Below are 22,277 nucleotides of genomic sequence, written 5' to 3' on the forward strand. Positions count from 1 at the left end.
CAGGACATGTGGCAAAAGGTCCCATTTTCAAAAGTGGATGTAATGCAATGGTGATACGAGCATGTGCTACGAAGAATGGTGACGTGTACCGTTTGTTTGTGGGATAGGGTTAATTAGGCAGTTTAAATGTCTGGACTTTTTCCATTACTTATCTTTAGTCAAGTAGGTATTAGCCCATATTCATGCTGCCGTTATATTCAATGTAGAGTCATTTAAAATTACCCATCTGCAGACTATCTGGCTGCCCAAAGAGGACAAAAATAAAATAAGAATCATACAACTATATAATTTCCACCTCTGCTCCTAAATAGAAGAATTAAACAAAACATAGAAAGCTATGAAATGATAGAACCTCAAATCTACTAAATATCCATTGTATGTAGGGTTGAAAACAGGATGTTTTCCAGCTTCTCTTGAATCAAATCAGATGCCCATATTAGACCCACAAATCATGTCCAAAGGGGAGGGTACAGCCTGGATGGTTTGCCTAAACAAATGCAACAATGGTTTTTATTGTTGCATTGGCCCACACACCCCTGGCAGAGCACCTCTCACAGAGGAACAGTCAGTAAGCAAAAAGTTGATTTGGTCGATCACGAGCAAAGCATCATCATGAGTGTTGGTGCTTTTCTCTCATTTTGCCACTTGTATAAATCTCCCATCTTTATTGACTAGAGAGTGTTGAAGCAAGTCCAGTTTGACTGGTAATAATAGGAATGATGCTACTAATCAGCATTTTCATGCTAACCATTCTTAATTACCTACTGATCATAGATCCTGGAACAGTCAAATTTCCGATGCCTTAAATATGTGTGAACAGGGATTACTGGTGAGTGTCCAGCTAGCGTGGCGCTCTCGATGGGCACCTGGAATCCCTCGCTGCGGTAACAAAGTGGTTGTTTAAAGCACAGCACGGTCTGCACTGGAAAGCCTCTGGTTGCTGTTAGTGGTAAACCGAGGGCTCCTTCTGGATTCCACAGTCACTTGTCCTGCCCTACCACTGAATTGTTTCAATTTTCAAATGACAAAGATGTCTGTATGTTTACCTGCAACCAAACAACGCATGCATGTGAAAAATAACAATGCAGCTGTCCTAAATTGTGTAAAAGAGTGAGAGAGAACTCTGAATACAGCCATTGAAGCAACTAGTGAGGATGCCTCCTGGACACCTCCTTGGTGAGGTTTACCAGGTATGTCCTATTTAGGAAGACCCTATAGATCTCTAAGGACCCACAAGACAGGGTTAAGTTTCAGAGCCAATCTTACAATCCTTCAGGATACTCCAAAGATGCGGAAGAAGATGGATGAATGGACAGCCAGCAACAATTAGTGTCATTTTATCTGCCGTGATTTAATCTCTTCCTTTTGCTCTTCGCACTGGTTTTGACAGTTAGCTTGAGCATATTGTACTCCTACAATGACAGTGATGCAAACCTGTGACCATCATCGTAGCTGCGTTCAGAGCTGTGTTCCATTTTGGAGACCTGAACTACCTTTTCAACCCTATTGGAGAGCAGATGTAGCTATACAGGCAAGTGCTGCATAAACAGGAAGTCTGCTAGGGCACATTTAAAAATCCTCATTCGTGAAAATAGCAGTCCAGATCACGCAGGAATTGCCATCAAAAATTTAAACTAAATACTTTGTGTCATGTCCTGCAAACAAAAAGACAGACAAAACACTACTACTTGTATTGAGTCAAAGAAAGATGAGGAAAGAGCAAAATATTTTTTTTAAAATGGCATGAAGGCAAGGATGGCTGACTCCTGTCATGAATAAGATTAAACATCTCCCTGTCTAGCAACAAGTCTTTCCTCCCTTCCTTCATAAACTGTCCTTGACTTTTTTATCTCTCCACCTTCCAACTTTGCTTCTTTATCTTCTTTTGTCTTTGAGTTCTTGCCAGCACCCTTTACTTGCTTTCAGAGCTGTGAAACCATTTGGGGAAGAAATTTAATTATAAAACTCTCCTCGAAGGCCCAAGTGGAGTGCACAGAAACCACCAGAAAGTAGTAGTACCTCAAATTAGGGACCACAAACTAAATCACTAGATACCACAAGTAACCTGCAAATTATCCTAGGAGGAATCACGGAGTGTCAGAGAGTGTCCTTTCCAATGAAAGTGTCAAGGCACTGCAACCACTAAACTGATAATGTTGAAGTTGTGTTATTGTTGCTGGTTTATGTGTCTTACAATTTTTTTTGACAACCAGTTTATCCTGTGCACTCCCGATCCCTTAACAAACTTTGAAAGCCTTTTAGATAGGCTCATATAATCAAGCTCCAAAACTGAAATGCTGGAGTCTTTGCCACCAACTCACAGATCCGTAACCACAAGGCCTGGCTGCGACATCACGCTTCAGTTGTGTAACCTCTCATCTCCTCCAGACCCTTTTCGTCTTTCTTTCCTGATGATTACTTCTCCATGCCGCTCTAACAGCATGTGTCTGGATGTCTTAGATATCAGTCTTATGCCGAAGCATTCTGGAAAAGCCAGGGGAGCCGGCTAATAGTGTGCACGGTGTGGTGTTTTGGTTACAGCAGATGAGCCAGCTGCTATTAAATTTCAAAATGTTCTCTCTCTGCTCAAGGAGAGAATAATTACCCAGCATTGTAATTATTGACGATTTGATTTGTAAGTGGGATTTTTGGTAAGTTGCGTAACAAATGTCTTTTAATTACCTGCTATCTATCACTTTCTAAGGGTACAGCCCGCTTTTTGCCAGCAGCGTGTATCTCATTCTGTCTGTCTCTTCTTTTTTCTCTCTCTCTCTGGTTCCATCTCAGATGAGCTGCCATTAAACATCGCAGCAGAGGTACATTGTCTAAAGGGCACGACTCCCAAAACCACAGAAAAGGAGGAAACCACAGTCGCAGCTGTTCAGATGCAGCCGAGCGAGGGATAAGTTTCTCTCACCCGCTTTCTCTGTCGTTCATTTTTAAAGAGGGGCCTCATTAACTGGCAGAAAGAGTGCTCAAGTCCAAAACCAAAGAGAGTCTTGCCCCTTGAGAGTGCTCTGCCGCTAACAGTGGAGCTGGCGCTGCGCGATATGTGGAAAACAAGTGAATCGAATGCAACCAGCGAGCTGGGGAGCTTAGAGAGACATAATATTATATGGTGTTAGGTTGGCTCAACTAGCAACCAGGGATCACCTGTAGCAACAGTAGCCATGTTTCACAAAACAGTAGTCAAACATTACAATATGCTTAAGAGACAGAAAACCATCAGCCCTAACGCCTTCAACAATGGAATGACTCCAATGAAATGCAACTTGAAGCATGTTTTGGAATAAATTTTCTTAAAGAAGTGTTGAATTTATAGATGATGCTGTTTGTTTGTTCTGTCAACCCCCTTGAAGTTCTGCCTAGACGTATGTTTGCCATAACCTAGGGTCATAGTTACACTTTAATGATTCATTCATGGAAGCAGAAAGACAACATCCATTCTTCAGTCTGTAATCAAGAAGTTGTATCTTTAATGGTGTAAAGGCATGAACATGTGTCCGGTGTTTGACATCACATATCACAATGGTGAAACATATGGCTTAGAAGCCATATGTACAGGTATAAATTTTACAATATTTGCACTTTTCTACATAGCTGGAACATATCACCATACTGTGTGTTTGCACAATTTTCAATGGCGTCAACATCATTTGCATGAAATTTTATATTTGTGTGGTGACGGAAGTGGGTGTAACCCCAGAGACCCAATTACTTGGCACTCATGAATCGCAATTGCAATATTTAATTGCTATATTTCTATTATTGGCCAATCTGTGTCTGTCAAACATGCAGTATTTTTAGATCTCTTGACTGTCTTCTGCGAATCCCTCGTGGTGCAGTGGTAATGGGAGTGAAAATTTGTTTCCACTGTACATCTGTCCGTGATTTGGTTTGACTTCAATATTCAATTGGCCATTGCTCGCCCCTGGCTACTCTCTTCCATCAAGTTCCAGTGAAGTCAGGCCAGAAGCCTTTCCATAATCCTGTGAACAAGCCAACCTCAAAACAGAACAACCCCATCAGAGGTAAATATCCTGTCAGGAGGAAGCATGTCAGGATTTCTCAAAAAAACAAACAAAAAAGAAACCAGTTCTTGTCATGACAAACAACTGGAAGCAGTGAAATGGTTTGACTTAAATTTTTGTGGGTTTTTAATCTTTTCTCTTATTTTCCAACATTTTTCATGCAGAAAATCTGATATCTGCATTGCTGTCCTCAATACTTTGTGTCAGTGAAATTAATGTAGCAGTAACGTCAATGTTTTTCAACTGAGCAGCATTCTCTGCTCCACCACAGCCTGAGATCAGATTAGCTCAGATAGTGCTGCAGTGCAGAGGACTAACACACACTGGCCTCCCCCTGCAAACACAGGATCAGATCAACTTGTGGATGTTTAGCTCAGCATTATGGTTCATTTGGTCAGTGCAGCGCCCGGAGTAAGCATACCTGCGAACATGTGATCTCATCCCAGTGTGGACAGGAGGCCACCTACAAGGACGCTAGCAACAAAAATGAAAGAAGCAAAAATTTTAAAATGAAAGAAACAAATGTTTTTGTGCAAAATATGTAATGGTTGCCATGGTAACCACAGAGACAGGCCAAACCACACATTTCATGTGGTATAAAGATGGCAGATGTTGAGGTTGTCCCCGTGAAATGAGAGGGTATCATATCTGGTCCACCAGAACATCAAACAAGCTCTAACCTCAACTTTTGAATGAACTGTGAAACTGATGTGCGGTGGAAAATCCATTTTTGAAGAGACATTAACGACTTTTCCACAGATAGTGACAGAAATTAGCTTAGATGCTGCCGAACAACCTAAATATTTCCAAACTGCAAAAGCCAATGATAATTGGAATGTTACACTTGTGTACTGAGAAACAACAACAAAAAGGTGTTAGTTCTTAATGTATGCTTACACATCTGCATTTATATGAAGAAGCTTCCAACACAGTATGCTGTAACTTCCAACATTTCCCCTACTTTCTGCAAATCTAACTAAATAACGTTTGTTTATCCAAAACTAGTGTATCAAAGTAAAGGTACATATTTTGAATATGAATATAATCTCTTGTTAGAAATTTGACTCATGATAGGTTTACTTGATTAATATGGAAATAGGGGCAGCATATAAATATATATAAAAAAAATCTCTTCCTCACCCACCTGGGCGAAGAATCTGTTGGAGCCCTCTACTCAGCTTGGGGGTTACTGCCCCTAGTGTCCCAATCACTACTGGGACCACTGTTGCCTTCACACCCCACATTTTCTCTATCTCCTCTTTCAGCGCTTGGTATTTTTCTAGCTTCTCGTTTTCTTTCTTTCTGATGTTGCTATCATTTGGGATTGCTACATCTATCACCACCACTGTCTTTTGGTGTTTATCCACCACCATTATGTCAGGCTGTTTGGCCACCACCATCTTGTGAGTCTGGATCTGGAAGTCCCACAGGATCTGGCCTGGCTCCAGCAAATACCAGGAACAACACCAGAGATCTCTGTCCAGAAGAGCGCAGTCCTAGGAACAGCTAAGATCCTGCATGGAACCCTTACACTCCCAGGCCTCTGGTAGAGGATCCGAGTCTGAAGGAGGCACCGCCCAGGTGGGCATGGAATCAATCAATCAATCAATCAATCAATCACTCAGTCAGTCAGTCAGTCAGTGTGTGTGTGTGTGTGTGTGTGTGCGTGCGTGCGTGCGTGCGTGTGTGTGTCAAATGCTGCTCACATGAAACGCTCACTCTCATCTTTGTGTGTTGTCGTCAGGTCAGCCTCACGGGATTAAATGTGTAATCTGTACAGCAACAGTTATTTTAACATAATGAACCTTCTTCTAACAGTCCCACCTGTGTTGTTCCCACCTCAGATATAAAAATGGTAATTTGCGTCAGCATACAGGAGTAGCAACATCTGCCCTCAGGGAGACAAAAGAAATTTTAAAAACAAGCTCTTCATACCTCCACTCACGTCATCTCATCAATAAGGAAACGCAAGAGCTGAATTTGGAAAAAAGGTGCAGCACTCCTTTAGCCCCATTTATGGAGGTGGAAATATGCCAGGATGACAGAAACTCAACCGGGCAACAACCACTTACCAAAGATCCTGCTGTAATGGGCAACAGTGGGATTTTATTGGGTTATTAACATGACTGACCGCTCAACAGGGTTTTTGATCCTTCATGACTACAGCTGGGCAGGTTAGTACTACTAGCAAAAAGTAACATCAGAAATCTAAAAGGTTCTCCTTCATATACGGTACTTTAGTTTGAGAAGGTATCATTAGTCAGATGGAACAATATTCAGTCAAACCTCCAAAAAGTATATGATTGTCAGACTTGAAGATGAAAACAAGGATTGAGCATTATCAAAGAAATTGAGTTTTGCTGATTTCTGTGGCTTTTGTTGATTTTTCCAGAGATTAGTAAAATATGTTTTGGATTATGGAATTTGTTGTTGTTGTTACCGCCTTTTTCAATTTCAATTTGGCAACCAAGATATCTTCCCTATGCTTGTCCAGTTATCAAATATCTGTGTCACCATGTGACCAAACACCAGTCATTTCAGAAAACAGAAACCTGGCAACACGGAGCACAAGGCCAAACATATTACAGGTATTCACTACAAAGAAAGGGTGGAGTGCCATCTCTGGGTCTGGGATCCCGGGACATCCTGCACCATGTGAATCGGTCTGAGCATCTCTGGAGCCAGTTCAAGAGTGACAGCAGCAGGGAGCTGATTGGTGTGGCATCAGTAGTGACACAGACTTCTTCATTGGGTATCTTGATACATTATTGTTATTTGGTAGCTTTCGGTTTACGAGGGGAACACATTCCTATCCTCACCTTTTGACACAGGCTGTAGGTAGTGACCAAATATTCAAGATTAGAAGAGGTGAAAATGTCCTCTGAGTCTGTGGTTTCCTGTGCAGAAAGCTTATCTACAGGAGCAGCTGACCTGGGAATGCCACAGGATCCCCCTGGAAGAGGGGGTCTGTGCCTCTTTGCTTAGGTTACTGGCCCCACAACTCAACTCCAGATAAGTAGAAGAAGATGGATGATGTGCAAGATTTTTTTTGGAGGGCATGAAAATGATTCAGATTGGATATCTGTACTTTCAAAACCAAAAGATATTTACAAATTTGGATTCACATAATGTCTTGTGCTCAAGTGCGCTCATCATGGTCCGTAGCTGTAATGTAATATATAATTTACATTGGAGATCAGGTGGTAAATTTTCACCTGTAGTTTTGATTTTTTTTTTTTTAATGTCAAATCTCTGCTGGTGGCACATAACCAAATGATTTGTGGAAAGTGGATAAATCAATGACAAACACTAGCTTGTTTCATAATGGCTGCAGAAAGACTGAACCTATTGCATATTGCAGAAGACATCTGGGTTCGTCCCATTCTGATTCATCATGGGGAGAATTTTCAGCGTCGTGCGGGATGGTTTCACTTTATTGTGTTGGAGCCATTCTTTAATGTCATATCTGCTTTTGCCACCATGACAAGTGGGCTGTTATAGGGTGCGTCACATGGGAACAAAATGCTGCAGAGGATTTAGTGGAAGTGAAGTCATGTCTTTCCTCGCACAAGACAAATCTGGAAATAAAACGGTAATCAATTATATAGTCAGGCTTCTCTATAACAGTAACAAATGTGTTTGCCTATGACGCCTGGGATGATTGATTGCATGTACTGGACACATGGCTTTAAGAAAGCGAGATCTCCCGTCATGGCATAGGTGCTAGAAATCTAGAAGTGATGCCTCACACTTGAACAGTTTGGCATCTTGAAAGTGTTAAGTTGTAGATTTTTCCAGTCGTTTTTATGCATTGGGAATGTTACATCTGCAGATGGGAGCGTTATCGGTAGAGCCAAAACTCCAAAAGAAGCCTTGGCTCAAAGACAGCCTGGGGACAGATTTATGCAGAGAAGATTTGGATGATTACACACCATGAAGCTCCTCTATGATTGAGATTGGAAAATGCCCTTCACGCCAGCCAATAAATCAACAACAGGATACAGTAGCCAGTGCTGAAGATTGCAATGTGAAGTAACTTAGAAGTAAACTTTGGTTTTATGATACAGGCCATGTGACACAGCTACATTTTTACATGCAGTCATTGATGAAATGGGCTCTAATACGAGCGTACAATAGATTAGCAGAAAAATGAAGTGCCTACCATTGAACTGAGGTTATCCTGATAGATGTGAATAGTTTGGTTTGATAATTACATGGTGTTGCTTTAAACAACAGGTACAGTTATGAGCTACAGACATAGCTTAGTGTAGCTGTTAAATAAGACTGAGAATTATGGCTTTATTGTTGGAATCATGTAGGTATCAATGTGTACTCTTTTATTTTCCTTGTAGCAGACATTTAACAACTACAGTGTCACAGACTAAAGCAGTTGTCAATTGCAAGCTACCGTGTTAGCAACCCAGAGGTAAACTGGCACAACAGTGGACAATGTTGCAACATTGCATTTATACATCCAGAATTGAACTCCACTTTTCGCCAAGTTCTGTTAAGGTATCTTTTTACCTGTTGTTTGACTTCCAGGTCAGGCTTGCGCAGACAGCTCTCACACATGACCAGAACAGATATAATTTTGATTACATTTTCTGGGTGTGTTAGCTTGACTCTTAACCTTTGAATTCTTCTGAGCTAACATCTTTACAAGTACCGTAATTTCCGGACTATAGAGCGCACCTGTTTATATGCCGCATAATCTAATTTTAGAAAGAAAATCAATTTTGTACTTATACAAGCCGTGCCGGATTTTAAGCCGCAGGTATCCTACGTAGTCATATAAAAAATTAGATCGAAAACATTCAGTACCGGTATATGTTTTTATTACCATAAGAGACGAGTCACTGACCAGTGACAAACTGACAGGTAAGAAACAACAGCCACTCTTTTCAATTGTATGTTTATACAGAGACCTTAAATCCAATTTTTATCATGTTAGGATTTTTTAACTTTTAATTTAATCCGCTTAGCAACATAAACAAATATATTCTACCGGTAAATGTTTTTTTTTTTTAACGGTGTCTGTAATGCCCACCTCTAAAATCCTCTATTTTCATTGCGGTGGCGATTGCTTTTGCTTACCGTCTGATTTGTACAGCGGAAACACCGCAGCCGCCTGCTCTCTGTGTGTTGACCCAGTCTTCCAGAACGTTTTCAAGCTAGGGCCACCGGCGATGTTTACGTCTAAAAGCTTTTGTCGTCTTTTTGCTTTGGATCCATTCTTCAGGCGGGCGTCTCCACCTTCTCGCCATTGATTACCGTAATGTATGCCAAGATTACGCGCAGCAGTTCGATTTCCTTCTTCAACCGCCAGAGTGATCGCTTTTAACTTAAAAGTCGCATCATATACTTTTCTTCTAGTATTTTCCATGTTGATGAGGGTTAGTAAAAATGACTGATTTACAATAGTTGTGATAGAGCGCCACGAAAAAAAACATAAATAAGCCGCACCGTAAAATAAGCCGCAGTGTTTAAAGTGTAGGAAAAAAGTAGCGGTTTATAGTCCGGAAATTACGGTAGTCTTAAAGTCAAGTTTAGTTTGCAAACACAACTATTTATAATTAGGGGTGTTGTCGTTGACATTATCTATTGCCTGCATGTACAGGTGACCTATTAGAAACAAATGGCAGTGTAAAGGAAATTAAGTACAATCACTTCTGTTTACTCCTGAAAAACAAACCTGGAGTGAGTCAGGAAATGTGTGATGTCATTCTCACTCAGCAGGAGACAAGAAATTTGCATGATTGCAGTTAGAACCTGATTTGAAATGACCCAAGCACATCACAAGACAAAACAATTTACCATTTAACATTTGGAAGAAAACAAGTGGAAGACTGGGCTAAGAGTCAGGCTGTGTGACTCAGATGTAAGTTGTGTAAAATTGTAATGTTTCTACCCTGCTTGTAAAAAAAATCAAATAAAGGTAACACGTAAATCCCATATCCCAGATCTCGATGAATGAAATACTCCAGTTAGAAGTCTTTTGGATAACATAGTGTAATTCATTAAAAAACAAATAATGTTACAATGGTAACTCATATTGTTAACCCACTGAGGGCTGGATTCAGAATCTTTCTTAAAATCAAATTGGAAAAATTAGATCACAAACTGGATCGAATTTACTAAAGACAACTCATACTGTTGCTCAGTAGTGTTTATAGCCTCTGTGCCTGAACACGCTGCCTACAAAAATTTGGGCATGCGCTTGATAAGATGACAAATGGTCTCCAGGGGGATCTCCTCCCAGACCTGGATTAGGGCAACAGTCAGCTCCTGGACATCCTGTGGTGTGACGTGGCAGTGGTGGATGCAACAATACATGATGTCCCAGAGGTACTTGATTGAATTCAGGTCTAGGAGGAGGGTGGAAAAGAGAATAGAGTCAATGCCTTAACTGTCCAGGAACTACTGACACACTCCATTCGCATGAAGCTGGGTACTGTAATGCACCAGCAGGAACCCAGGGCCCACTGGAGCAGCAAATAATCTGATCTGTGCCTGAAGATCCTGGTGCCAAACAGCTTCCAGGGCACCTCTATTCGACACAAGAGGGTTTGTGTAGCTCTCCATGGATAATCCTCCTGAGAATATTGATGTCCGCTAACAAACTGATCATCATGGAGAATGTTCTGACAACAGACTATTGTCAACAGCATCTCCAGAGTCTCTCATATCTGTCTGATACAGTCCATGTGAACCTGGTCTCATCGGTCACTAAAACAGGCCACCAGTGGTTAATCAGTAAATTCTGGTGCGAGAAAATGACCCACCTGTGGACAAAAGTCCCTCGTTCCACCACACAGGGTCTTGCTCTGACAGTGGTCTGTTGCAGGCCATTTTGTAGTGCTCTGGAAGTGCCCCTCCTAGTACAATGGAGCAGACAGTGGGCCTGCTGCTGGATTGTTACCGTTTTTATTGTAGCGGCCTATGTCCTGGTGTCTTTTTAATAATGTTGCAATTGAGATGTGAGAGATAGCAAATCCAGAAATTGAGAAACCTTCAGGGGTTAATTATGTTACGATACGAGGTGGTAGCGGACCCGAACGCAGACCAGGACACAGTGGTGGAGAGGTCAAAGGCTTTATTTACAGGGAAGGGGAGCACACATTAACAGAAACAGTCCTCCTGGACCGCAGGGGGATCGGGAGGCAGCGTCCACCCGTCCCAGGTCCATCTGCGAGTCCTCACACCAAACACAGTCCCCCTGCTGGGAACTCGGAACACCGGTGAGTCCTCAACAAGCTGCAGTCCTCCTGGACCGGTGAGGACTCGGGAGTCCGGCGCGACACGCTCACCACACGAACGTGCCCCGAGACACTGAGGGCAGAGGCAGCCCTCCCAGACTGCAAGGGGAGCAGGAGCGGTCCTCCAGGAGACCAGGAATAGGAACAGGAGCAGCCCTCCAGGAAAACCGGAAGCACGGGAATAGGAGCGACCCTCCAGGAATCTCAGAGCACCAACATACAACAGGGAAAGCAACGAAACAGCTTCACCACAAACAGACACCCTACCAACACCAAGGAACCCGAACAAGCACCTACACTAGACGAACAAACGCACTCCCCACACAAACAGACACACTCAGGACCGTGAACAGACACCCCAGCACTGACAGGCAGGCACAACCTGCTTAAATAGGCAGCAAGATGTAAATTGCCTACAGGTGTGCCCGCCTGCAGTGCCAGCTGCACCCAATTGCGCTCAACACCACACCCTGCAGGCCAAAGACAGACACAAACCAGAAATCCCAACAAATAAGCTGTAGCTCTAGAAAGCAAATGGTTGTGGGCTTGTGGAGCACTGTCTGACTGGAAAAAACAAGCAAAAAAGGATACAGATTTTTTGAAACAAGGATACCTGCAGCTAATTTTTGGAATGGCTCCTCCTTTTGCCACTCAAAAATAGGGCAAAATTTGTTAAATTCTGTTCCAGTCAAAGTGGAGAACTTCCAGCTCAGGTGAGCAAGGTCTTGTTTTAATGTATGTTTTATAATTTCCTGTGTGAATAATCTCCTAGCATATTTTAAGCTTTTCAAACTTTTCAAAAAAAAAGATCAGCAATAAGCTCCAATTGAGGGATACATGGCCAGCAAGGTTCTCCACCGTAACAATTACAGAGCACCTTTAACCATTTATGTCAACAATGTAATGGATTAAGTTGCATTTTTCCATTATGCAGCAATGTTTGATATGTACTGTACTGTACTGTAGTTGATTGCAAACACGTTGCTCATTTGCATGAACTGCCCAGACCGACATATTTTCCTTAATTCATGCAAAGGCTAGTGCACCATGCCAACATAATCTAAACATTCTGTGTGATTTTCTAGCAAGTGGCATTGATGATAAATACAACAGTGTGCTGCAGAACTCTCCATTCTTATTGATCCCTCTCATCTTCCCAGCAGTCAGACTGTCTAAGGCCAGCTGGCAAATAGTTGAACAGCAGCAGCGGAGATAATGAAAGTGATCCCGGATGACCTCACTGGCCCACCTGCGTGTGTTTGTGTCCTGAGGCATGCTTCCGCTAAGTAGTACTGCTGCTCGTTATCTTCCTTTTATAGAAACAGGTTGATATTTTACTTTCCTCTCTCTGCTTATGTGTGCATGTTCCTTCCTGACTGCATCCTGCTGCGATTAGTACTTTGGCTAGTTTTGGCTCTTTAAATAAATCCCCTAAAAATACAGCTAAAAGTGCCAAGTAGCAGCTTACTAAAAACATCTACAAAAATAAACCAAACAAAACAAAGAGCAAACGGATGGTGCTACCCCACACGACAGAGTTAGCCTCCCGGAATTTAGCACAAAAGATTGTTCTCATTAGAGAACAACATGTGTCCTCAATAGAATACTCTGCAACCACTGTCTGAATTTGTTAAAACAGCATCACCAAACAATATTTACAAGGAAAACCCTTAACACAGAAATGAGACAAATACGGGATCATTTTCAAATTCCTGTTGGCTGTAGCTAACCATTAATTAACTAAAAACAATAACATTGACAACATATTGCCATTACTGATACTGTGAAAAGAACTTAAAGGTTAATGTTAGCTAAACATTAACTGCAGCTTATGTTAGTTCAGCTGAATTGATTTACAGTTTACAAGTGGTAGCTGTCCAAAATAAATTTATATCTTGCTGTTTTTGAGCTTTAAAGGTCACGGACATCATGTGATGAAGCTGTGTCACATTCCTGTTATTCACGCAGGTTCAGTGAGGCTTAATAACTTGAAATGCTATTACTCTGTGTGACTATTACTTAGATTAATATAACATCTGGCATGGAAATGTGCGATAATCCTTGTTCTTTAGCATATTTAGCCAGCATTTGTTTAAAATTAGTATCTGTCCAACACCTTTATTTGTCCACTGTGTACTTGAAAGTGAACATTAAACACGTGCAACATATTGGGGTGGGGTCTTTAAGAGGACAGACATGAACAACAAAGGTAATCTTGCAGAACACATGAAAAGGGAAGGTAGAAAATGCATGACATTGGGGAAAGGATTAAAACAGAAGTAGAACACAAAGCGCAACAAAGACAAATGCCCAAATTTAATAAAGTTAATAACCAGTTGCTCGTCAACACCCTGAGGTTTGACTCTGTGATGTCATTGATGATGCCCATGATCATTTACCGGTTTGTCACCAAAGAGGAATTCTTTTCTGCTTCCTGTGATGACATCACAGTCTGGGAGTTTGGATACTGATGAGCATGTGGAGGAAAGGTGGCAAATTCTGTGTTTACTGCACTGGCTGAGGCAAGAGTGGTGTTGGGAGTTAATGACTCCCTGGAGGGTAAAACATTACCAAATTCTGCAGGCCACCAGATATTAAAGTGGCTGATTATATTTATGTCATACTAGTCTGAATTATCTCACCAAATTTTCCACAACTATTTGGATCTCTCAAAAGACATATGGTGAGAATCTTATGGAGGAAGCTGGGGACTTTGGCTTTAGAAAAATAGTGATGTCATTTAAAAGATGTCCCCCTAAAAATGTGAGGAAATGCTGAAAAACAAACATTTTAAAAGCAAATTCCAGCCAGTAACTTAACAGACCATAACAAATTGTCCTGTAAGAAGTTTCCAGCCATTGAGTCTAGACCAGACCAGACCAAAGACAATGCAATCATTAACCAAATGAATTCACTTTATGAATCTGGATCTGCAGTAAATACATATCTGACACAGGTCCCAGTATGCAAATATGTTGTCTGCTGGACACCTCTGGTAAATAACTAATAAAGACTGAAAACTGCTGCTGAAAACCTCATCTGAACTCTGCTCCAGTATCGACCCTGCACTGCTGGTTTTCAGACAGTTCCTGGTATGAACTGAGCAATGATTGAGCAGGATTTTATGGAGTCAAGAACAACAGCTCCTATCAGAGCAGGACGTACTCTTGATGATCTTAAGGCGAGGTGGAGCACTTACGGGGCCGAATGTTTCCCTCCAGCTCCAGAAAGGAAACACACTCATATACTTCCAGACACTCACCCTACAGGGGGTCCAGGTAGGCTGTGGAATTAAATTATATTATTTTCCTCACACATTTTAAATTTAATTACCCTCCCCTAAAACAATGCTGTTAAACAGATTTAATTAACACAAATTGACTGAAACCGTGTTTTGATTAAATGTATTAAGGGTGAATATTCGTGCAGAAATAGGATTTATTTTTCATCATATAAAATTTTACGCTTTATCAAAATACATGATATTTCAATCATAGTAGACAAGCTCAAAGCTTTTAAAAGGCACCAAGTATTTATCTATGTAAACAAACATTGAATGGATTTAAATGTTGAAATAATACGAAATGTCTCAATACATGTAAATGCATTTGCTTGAGCTCTGGTATTGTCAAACTTGTAAAAGTATAAAACTGTTCAGGATATCACAGAATAAAAGCCTTAGATTTGTGTAAGACAGATGTTTTCATTTTGATCTCTTTTATTTCCTTTCTTTGTGTTAATAGAGTTAACTTAAAGAGCTCCTTATCACCAGCCGTCTGTATTGATCAGCGCGCTTCCGGACTGATAAATATTGACACGCTGCGAGTTTGCAACACCTTCACAGATTAGTGGCTCGTCTCGGCGGCTGTCAAGTGGGAAAGCATCTGAAACTGCAGAGGCTGATGGAATCAGAGCAACAACACTGTGCAAACAACAAGAAAGTTCAATTGCAGGATTCTGCAGAACTGAGTAAAAAACATTTCCTCTCTCTATCAACGTATGTTTTCTGCTGCTCCACAGGACTTAATGATGAGTCTGGTGGACTGCACATGTGTGAGATAATCAGAAGATCATAAACAGTAGAGATCACATTTCTCCTGCTAATTTTCCAGAGCTTTACCGTCATCACGTGGTGATCTGTCTGTGGTGGAGGTCACGCCGGGGTGTCGAGTTTCTCTCGTGGTCGGAAGGACTCCAGAGAAAAACCCAGTAATTGCTGCTGTGTTCAGCTTTGCTTCTTTCTGACTGAATGTGGGAGCTCTGCAGGTGATGTCTAATGTGTTTTATGGTGTAGCCTCTCAGCCACATTCTTCAAGCATCTGTCAGTGTGACACGATGCTGCCATCTTTTATTCTGTGTTCATCCAAATCACCATTTGGACTTCCTGAGAAGCCCCCTCCACCCTCAAAAAGGCTGTGCACTGAGAAACCATTATCTCTGTCCTGCTGTAACCAGTCCACATAGAAATGTTATGCTAGATTTGCATTAGGTGTCTCAAGAACAAGACAACATGACAGAAAGAGTCAATTTTAATTTTAAAAGAATTTTCATTGGGTGGTCTCTTGACATCCAGCAATGTTTATTCAAAGCAATTAAAATGTCAATCCTCTGAATAAGGGAATTTGTTTTCCTGATATTAATGAAGAAATTGGGCATTATTGCGTTTAGAAGACTGTTTGGGTAAAGCTACACATATTTTGTATATGTATGTAGTGTAGATAAATTGGAAACAGGGCTCAGTGGTGGCTGTGAAGGCTTCCCCCTCATTAGCCACGTCCCGTATATATGGCATCTGCTCTAGTATAAAAGTGTCAGCTGCTCTCTGAACATAACTAATGAAAAACAGTAGAGGGTGGAAGGATCTGACGGGCCTGTTGCTAAGTGAAGGCACAGGAGACAGATGAGGTGGGTGTGTAGGTGTACAAAAACCCTCTCATTTGAAATAGACAACCTGTCCCAGGGTGACACAGGCACACATACCTCATCCCTGGACGATGAACCTGTTTTCAGTAAAGATGAAACCAGTATTTCTCTCTCATTACCTTTAGAGGGGACTCGAATCTACTAAACCAAGCCAAAGTTCCCTCGTGCCAGCATGCTCCTCAGGGCATTTTTCAGTTGTTTCCGATGCATCATGTTTCACTGACCAGATAAAACCCAGTTGCTCATTTTACGTTTTCACCTTTACATTCCTTTGACCATTATAAACGCAGCTGTTTCCGTCCTAATGTATCCGTTCTCTGTGATAATCATCAAACCTTACCTCTCCACCCTCAGGATTTACGGTGTGGCTGCTGGAATTTGAGTTTGCAGTGGCAATTCAATTGAAGTTTAGCATTCATAGAGCAGTGTGGACAGGCAAATGTTATGACTTGTTTTCTAGACAGTCTTATTTTAGCATATGTAAAGCCATTTTAAAGTCTCTCACTATAACTATCCTGGAGTGCTCCTACACTGTAGACAACTGCATCCTCCTCTTTCACCTTGAATGCAATGTAGAACTTAAAGGAACAGTTTGAGTCCTTTACAGAGAGGCTGCTTTGGGATATCAAGTTTGCCTTTACTCACATGGAGTTCTCCATGGTACGATTCTTGGGCCAATACTGTTCTCATGGTAAATGATTCCATTTAAAAAAGGGCATCAATTCCCATTTTGTGCAGATCAGTCTCTAATTTACATACAAATATTTTGTTGGCGTGTTGTCAAAACCTAGTCGGACTTTTAAGCTTTACTAAAAATTAAACTGAGCACATATTATAGCCAGTGGTGCCTTTGATGCCTCCCAGTTGGACCTGAGCCACTTTGAACCATATGTGAAGTGGTAACCAAAATTAGGCTTCAAACTGCAGGCTGATTTTAAATTAGATAATTAAAAAAAAAATCAACTCTGTGGTCAAACAAGGATTATTCCAACTGTGGCTTTTTACGAAGGTCAAACATTTTCTAACTTTTAATGAATTTGGAAGCATTTGACATGCTTTTATATGCCCTGTTGCAAAGCACTTGATTATGGCATCAGGCTTCCCTTTTCCTCCTTTAGTTAGTTCAGAATGCAGATTCATGCCTCCTTACAAGAACCAGTAAATGGGACCACAAGTCTGGCCTCCATCCACTGGCCACCCATACATTTAAGAATGATTTTCAATTTTTCCTCCTCTTTTAATATCACTGATCTTCTGAAGAACAATATTCCCCCACACATGCACACTCGAGAAGAAGTGTGACATCCTGACAGCAGGACCTGTGGTGAGGCAACTGCACTAACCACTAGGCTTGTATGCCAAGATTAACTGATGTCACCTTCCAGGATTAGTGGTTTTAAGAGTTCACCCACAGCTTCCAGTGGATCATTATAGGTTCCCATCTATACATTACTTAAATTAATACACAAACACTGTATGTGTTATGTACACATGTGTGTGTACACAAATGTGTTAAAGAGTGTTCACACCCACATGGATGTTGTGGGCTGCAGATATACACATAAACACCTACAATATTTACAGCGCACATCAGCTAGAAACACCCATGAAGCACACGCTTCATTAAAGGGCAAACCACGGAAATACACTGAGTCATTACCAAAAATGGAAACATTTCAACTTTTCAGTCTCTTTCATATTTTTTTTTTCTTTTCCCAATTCTAAACAAAAATTAGGAAGGAGAAAAAAATAATAATAAAAAGGAGATATTTGCCATATGTCTCAATGAAATTGCATCCAATAATGGAGAGGAGAGGAGAGGAGAGGAGAGGAGATAGCATTTGATTGATAATTCTAAAGATAAGCTTAGCCTGTCCTAACTATGAGTGTTAGTATGCTTATAACCTGTTCTCTAAATGTTCTCAAAGAGGAAGATTTCAAACCTCCACCAGTCTACTTTTAAAGATTCTGGGAAGTAAACCAGCATTGTGAGAGCAGTGTGGTCTGTTGGGATGATTTGGAGCTATCAGCTGTTCCAAATATGATGGATCCAGGGCTCCAACGGCCCTTGTAGATCAGGAAGAGCATTTTAAAGGCTATTGTAAAATGTGGTCAAGCTTGCTATTTCCTGTCAGAAGTGCTGCAGCGCTTTGGATCAACTGGAGACTTTTCAAAGAATTATTTGTTACTTCTGGTACTTCTAAGTGTTGCTTTTTTCTGAATCCTGCATGTGTATGTGTGTGCACATGTGGGCGTTTGTGTGTGCATGTGTGTACAGTGAAAGACTTGTAATGCTGTTGCTAAATATGGCATATAGGTGTGTCTTTGGGTTTTAGTTCATTTTTTAGTGTGAGTATAAAATGGTAATGCTTGTGTGTGCGTGTGTGTGCATGTCCATTTGTGTGTACTATTTCATCATACACATAAAATCCATGACAACTCTGACCTCAAAACCCGCACGTCCAGAATAAAACAGCAGCTCTTGATGTGAAACGAATCAAAATTGGAGACTTTTGCTTTTTTCCACAATGAGAAAGCTGTTTGTGTGACGCTGCTAATGCTCGTGCATGGCCTGCTTTTATTTGGAAATTTCCCTGGCCGTCCGCTCGGCTCCTCTCAACGTGCTGGGACCTTTTTTTTTTTTTTTTTTTCCTGAGCTGCATTTTCCGAAAGGGCCAAGGCATAATTGACAATAAGCAGATTAACTAAATCAGTTGAATCCAAACATTGTAAAATGAGCTTTCCTCAAGGGTCTGAGGGTAAAGAGGACACTAGAACGCGACTGTGTTCTAGTGACAGAAACGTTAAAGAGAAAGAATTGGTAACATGAAAACCTAATCCACAACAATAAACTGTGTGGTTGTGGCTTTAGAAGGGATTTACTCCAAACAGAAATAATAAATCAAACTAATCTTGTTTCTTTGTGTTAAGACTTTTCTACTGAACCAAATTTATGGCGTAAAAACAATAAAGGACATCTGCTGTGCACGAACCAGGATTTTCAAATCATGGCTCAGCCTTTCACTCCCACTGTAACCAGTCCAAATAGCATTCCTATTGCTCCATAACCAGTCCACTTGTCCTCAGTCTCCAACCATAACCAGTCCATTTAACTGCTCTGTTCTGTTATAGTCAGTCCAATTATTAACTCTGCCCCACTATAACCAGTGCATTGATTCTGTGTCCTACCACAACAGTCTTTTTTATTCCCTCTGTCCTGCTATAACCAGTCCACTGATCCTGTGTCCCACCATAACCACTGCTTTTATTGCTTCTGTCGCACTATAACTAGTCCGTTGATCCTCTGTATCAATATTCTAACCAACAACGACTAGTCCAGTCATCCTCTGTCTCTCTAAACCAGTCCATTTGTCCCACTATAACTTGTCCAATTATCCTCCCTGCTCCACTGAAACAGCTCTGGTGATTTGATTTGTCCCACGATAACCAGTCAGTTTATCCTCCCTGTCCTACTATAACCAGTCCATTCATCCTCTCCCTCCATGAACTAGTAAGTGCTTTTAGTAGTGATTAAATTTGGGGGCTTGGAGGTCAAAGGGGGATAGACAGTCCCTCGTCTCCTCAGATTCTGTAAATGTCTTATGTCTTTCGATGGCTGCAGGACCACCTGGTGCAGATATGTACTGTAATAGGCACAAATGAAGGTTTACATCCGCTTTAAATGAATATACGTGCTGCTGTAATGCGCTGAACCGAATCTTTATTTATTTTCACAGCATGTCATCATCCCACAGATCTGTCACTCCTTCATTCCTTTTCTGTGTTTACTTCAGTCTCTCACTCTCTGCTTCCACCATGATGATGTTAATAAAGTGGACAGAATGGATTATCCAGATTCCAATGGCAGCGTTCCTGCCCTCCGTCTGGTCTGCTGCTCCGCTCTGTTTACTGGAGGGAATCATTCACTTAGCCTTATCACTTTACACCACGCCACCTCGGTGCGTGCACACCCACACCATGCACTCACACACACACATATTGTCAACCCACGTATCCTGTCTGTTTGCATGGCTGAAAGACCAAGGTGATAAAGTGGATGGGTTGATTCATGGGCACAGTTGACTGATGTATGTTGCCTTCCTGTGCTCGCAAAGTTCTGAATAGTTTCTGTCTGACTGTGACTCTGCTTTTGCATCTTCTGTGTAACCGCTTAGCAGTGTTTGAATCAAAATCTGACATCGGTGCCCCGAGCATGATGAAGAGTTTTCATGTGAGGCTTTCTGGGAAGCCATATTTTCAGCATAGGGTTGATTGCATGTTTTTCCGTGTGGTATTACTTTCATTTAGAAAACACGGATCACTTTCAAAAGTATCTCAAAAGATTTAATGAGTGATGAAGTTGCCTCATCATAAGTTAAGCCCAAATTACTTTCCAGAGAAACCGACGAAAGAGCTAAAGCACGTTTCCGACACATTCCTCCTGAGAACGAAGTCAAAGGGCCGCGCCGGTTCAGCAGAGGCTGTGAATGCGTCCTCTTCCTTGGCTGCATCAGAAGGAGAGCTTGAATAATGAGCACAGAGGAGGAACAGGGTGAAACTGAGCACATGTGAGAGAGAGGGAAGCATTCGTAAAGCAAGTGAGAGAACAAAGCTTTGGAGAAGTGAGGGAAATGGAGGTGAGGGAGGGAAACTGACAAAAGGAGAAGAAAACGAGCGGAGAATCAGGGTGAAAAAGCACTCTGTGGGCCTTTCAAAGGGGTTGCATTGCCCATTCCAAAAAATTTGTTACAGACTCAATCGAGTCATTCACGCTCACACAAAATGACACCAAGAGAATTGAAACTGAAAAGTGCTTAATTGTGTTTGGAAGCCTTTAAATTAGGAATACTTGTGCCTTTATGTAGGAAGGAGGGCAGGACTTGGATGTCAGTAACCCTTTTCCCTTTGCTGTTGGAGACATCATTATACAGCAAACAGGCCGACCAATCAGATTTTAACAGGGTACTGGAACGTGTCCCTTTCATCCATGCATCATTTTACATTTGTTAACATCCCTGTTATCTAAAAAATATGGGCACCACCAAGTCGACCCAAACTAGAGCCTTAATATTCTTGGCCACTATAGCCCTGAGTCCATAATGGCCCAATCTGAGTTTTCAGCCAGGCGTCATTATCACTTCTCTTTATTTTTCGAACTGTCTTTTCAGGGCTTCCTCTCCAGATACCACCCTCTCCCCTCTCTGCGCTGCTCTCAGTCTAATTATTTCTTCTGTGAATTAATTACCAGGGGGGAATCTTCCCAAAACAGAGAAGGGTGAGACTAGAGAGTAAATAAGGAGGGGATCTGCATTAATCATCCCGCTTTCCCTCCGCTACAGAAAAAAAGAAAAGCTTGAAACAAAAGAGGCCGTGAAATGAAAGAGCAAAGAAAAAACAAAATTGTTTACTTCACCCTCACCTCCGCAGCTGAAGCCCCAGTGGGCTTTGTGATTAGGAAAGCAGGGCTCCCTCCTCTCTTTTTTCCTTTCTTTTGTTTTTTTCTTCCTCTGCCCCTTCTTGCTCGGCTCGCTCCCCTTTGATGAAGTTGTGGGAGTTCAGAGGGATATCACCCAAACACAAAGCACCATGGGAAGAGCAAACTTTGGCTCGTCAGTGGAGACGGGCCCTGTCGCCATGGTGGCTCCCGCCGTGTGCATATACTCAGGAGTGCTGCCACACTCAGCTGCAAAAAAGTAGAGGGAAACCCGTTAGTGATGTTTACCTCACACCAGATTGCCTCCCCCACCCTTGTTTCCGCATGCTGATCAAAATGTTTGTTTTACCAAAAAAGTGCAGGGTCTTGTCAAACTTCAGGGGGGCTGACAAACCGATGACTTAATCCAGGCTTCGTGTGCATTGTGGAGTACCCCGACTCCCAGGAAGAGTTACAACGGGGTTTATGATGTCAGCAAGGAGTGGCTGGACATCACGTTGCTCCTCATGTTGGATCGGGTTAAATTATGATCTGGGGGGAGAGATGGGACATTTTCATGTTTTAATAATGCATTGATGGTGAGGTCCCTGCCGCTTCTGCTGGTGGTGGTGATGTGTGTGTGTGGGTGGCTGG

General features: G+C 41.7%; 2 long non-coding RNA genes across 5 annotated transcripts; one reads left to right on the forward strand and one right to left on the reverse strand.

Annotated features, from left to right (window-relative positions):
- Positions 1 to 3,454: 3,454 nt before the first annotated feature.
- LOC130532704 (uncharacterized) lies at positions 3,455 to 22,235 on the reverse strand. Of its 2 annotated transcripts, XR_008952412.1 has the most exons (4): positions 21,994 to 22,235; positions 21,630 to 21,893; positions 4,453 to 4,505; positions 3,455 to 4,365 (listed from the first exon to the last, which is right to left on the reverse strand). It is a non-coding gene; the product is annotated as an uncharacterized LOC130532704 (long non-coding RNA). The 2 variants fall into 2 exon arrangements; XR_008952414.1 differs by lacking the exons at positions 3,455 to 4,365; positions 4,453 to 4,505 and adding an exon at positions 19,915 to 20,732 and having other exon boundaries at positions 21,994 to 22,231.
- On the forward strand, positions 11,500 to 16,072 carry LOC130532697 (uncharacterized). Of its 3 annotated transcripts, XR_008952410.1 has the most exons (4): positions 11,500 to 12,000; positions 12,451 to 12,612; positions 15,031 to 15,256; positions 15,400 to 16,072. It is a non-coding gene; the product is annotated as an uncharacterized LOC130532697 (long non-coding RNA). The 3 variants fall into 3 exon arrangements; XR_008952408.1 differs by having other exon boundaries at positions 12,448 to 12,612; positions 15,031 to 16,072; XR_008952409.1 differs by lacking the exons at positions 11,500 to 12,000; positions 12,451 to 12,612 and adding an exon at positions 14,419 to 14,565.
- Positions 22,236 to 22,277: the final 42 nt, after the last annotated feature.

This window comes from Takifugu flavidus, chromosome 1 (genome assembly GCF_003711565.1).
Source record: "Takifugu flavidus isolate HTHZ2018 chromosome 1, ASM371156v2, whole genome shotgun sequence".
Classification (NCBI taxonomy): Eukaryota; Metazoa; Chordata; class Actinopteri; order Tetraodontiformes; family Tetraodontidae; genus Takifugu; species Takifugu flavidus.